The sequence below is a fragment of the Elephantulus edwardii genome, unplaced genomic scaffold (assembly GCF_000299155.1).
Source record: "Elephantulus edwardii isolate Elephantulus edwardi_28Jun2011 unplaced genomic scaffold, EleEdw1.0 scaffold00044, whole genome shotgun sequence".
NCBI lineage: Eukaryota > Metazoa > Chordata > Mammalia > Macroscelidea > Macroscelididae > Elephantulus > Elephantulus edwardii.
The window spans coordinates 3,876,604-3,879,390 of NW_006399794.1; the positions used below are offsets into that span (position 1 = coordinate 3,876,604).

Below are 2,787 nucleotides of genomic sequence, written 5' to 3' on the forward strand. Positions count from 1 at the left end.
CAAGAAAACAAAGATTCTCACCACTGGGCCAGTTGGCAGCATCAGTATGGATGGTGAAGAGATTGAGATAGTTAACAGTTTTAGTTTGCTTGTCTCCACAGTTAACACTCTTGGTATCAGCTGCCAGGAAATCAAGAGACAAATTGCATTGGGAAAGTCAGCTGTCAGGGATCTCTCCAGAGTACTGAAGAGCAACAATGTCAGGCTGGAGACTAAGGTGCACCTGATCCAGGCTATAGTCTTCACAGTTGTGTGCTATGCATCAGAGAGCTGGACAGTGACTAGGGATGATAGAAAGATAATTTACTTGTTAACATAGGGTTTTCTTTTCTCTAAAACCAAAGAAGCAATTTGTATAGGTTTTCCATGTCTCTACTGAGCTATATTTCATATAACTTACATTTTGCCAATTCACTTATTAAGAAGGCCCCTTTTTGGTAGATTTTTTTTAGACGAGATCAGCATCTAAAAAAAACCATCAAGGTGGTATGGCTGTAGATATTTTTGGTAGATTTTTTTCGATAATAACAGCATAGATTGACACTTTTCACTTGTTAAAAACTTTCTGCACAATAAACATGCCTGTTGTTGTTATGTGCACTGAGTCATAGCAACCCTATGTACAAGAGTCCTAAATGCCGTTCTATCCTGTGCCAGCCTTGCTGTCTCAAACACACTCATCCCCACCACTCCACTCACAGAATCGATCTATCTCATCGAGGGTCTTCCTCTCCTGTGCCATCCCTCCACTCTCCCAAACATGATGTTCCTCTCCAAGGACCAGTCCCTCCTTGCAACATGCCCAAAGTATGTCAGACAAAGCTTCGGAATCCTTGACTCCAAGGAGCGTTCTGGATTCACCCTCTGCAGGACAGACCTGTTTGTTCTCCTAGCAGTCCATGGTATATTCAGCACTCTGCTCAAATTATATATTCAGCACCACAGCTCAAAGGCATCAATTATCTTTCTATCATCCCTAGTCACTGTCCAACTCTTTGATGCATAGCACATAATTGCAAAGATTGGATCAGGCACACCTTAGTCTCCAGCCTGATATCATTGCTCTTCAGTACTCTTGAGAAGTCCCTCACAGCTGACTTCCCCAATGCAATTCATCTCCTGATTTCCTGGCTGCTGTTACCAAGAGTGTTGACTGTGGAGCCAAGTAAACTAAAATTGCCAACTATCTCAATCTCTTCACAATCCATACTGATGCTGCCAATTGGCCCAGTGGTGAGAATCTTTGTTTTCTTGATGTTGAGTTTCAATCCATATTGAAGACTGCAGTCCTTGACCTTCTGCAGCAAGCGCTTCAGGTCCTCTTCAGTTTCAGCAAGCAGCGTTGTAACATCTGCGTAATGCAGGTTGTTGATGATTCTTCCACCAATCCTGATGCCACATTCCTCCTTGTACAGCCCAGCGCCTCGGATGATCTGTTCTGCATACAGATTGAAAAGGTATGGAGACAAAATATATCCCTGACAGATCCCTTTCTTGATTTTGAACCATCCAGTGTCTCCCTGCTGTGTTGTGATGGCTGCCTCTTGGTCCAAGTATAGGTTTCGCATTAGCACGGTCAAATGTTCTGCCTACTATTAAGAAATTAACAAAGTGTTGTTAAACGATTAGCAAACTATAATTAACAAACAAATCTGTCTTGATGGAAGTGTGGCCAGAGTTGTGCCTTAGAATCGTGGATGGTGAAATTTTGTCTGACATGTTTTGGGTTTGTTATCAGGAAGGGCCAGTTCTTGGGAAAAGGACATCATGTTTAGAAAAATAGAAGTACTGCAAAAGAAGGGAAACCCCTACATGAGATGGAGTGACACAGTGACTGCAGCTGTGGACTTAAGCACAGCAGAGATTGTGAGAATGGCACAGGGCAGGGCAAGGTTTTGATCTGTTGTACTTAGGGTCACTATGATTTGGAGTTGACTCAATGACATCTAACAACAGCAAATGGTAGCATGATGACCACAGTAATTAATGAAATGAGCATGACACTTTAACTAGGTTGATTACTTCGTGCCAGTTAAGAATTTAACGATATTTTACTTAATGCTAATGAAATGCTCATGACAGTGTTCTGGTGGTGCTGTGTGGTTAGATCACTGAGCTGTTTACTGAACCCATCAACTACTCTGAGGGAGGAAGATGAAGTAATCTGCTTCTGTAAAGATTCACAGCTTTGGAAACCATACAAGCAGTTCTACTCCGTTTTACAGAATGACAGTGAGTCAATTTACTTGATGGAAGTGTTTGGGTTTTTGTTTGGCTCACAATTCTGAGATGTGAGCTTTATTATCTTCATTTTACAAATGAGAAGATTATGACTCGGGAAATTAAAGTCACATGGTTATTAATTGCAGCAGTCGGGACTGGAATCCAGAGATATCTGATGCCAAAGGCTCTTGAGCACTTTATAAAACACTTCACTTCCAAATTCACAGTCAAGCCATCTGTTGTTTTTTATTTCACCCTGGTCACTGTTTGTTTATCTTCTTTGTGTGCACATGAACAGAAGTGTGTATCTGTGCTTGTTTTATTAGCTTGGCAAGATGCATGAATGCAGTAAAAGTGATAAGGAGAAAGCTTGCCTTATTTCTGTTTTTAATTGAATTACTTAGGTTTTTCTTCAAAGATCATCTTGTATCTTCCTGTTCAAGGCATGCACTTTTATTTAAAGAAAGTACTCTCCCAAGTTTAAAGATTTGCACTGGCTTTTTAAAAAAAATATTTAAATTTATTATTAATTTCAGTAAACATTTACAGAGACTTTGGATTTCC

At 40.5% G+C, this 2,787-nt stretch overlaps 1 protein-coding gene across 1 annotated transcript in view; it reads left to right on the forward strand.

Moving 5' to 3' along the window:
- MRVI1 (murine retrovirus integration site 1 homolog) overlaps positions 1 to 2,787 on the forward strand; it is a 96,164-nt gene that overhangs the window by 42,497 nt on the left and 50,880 nt on the right.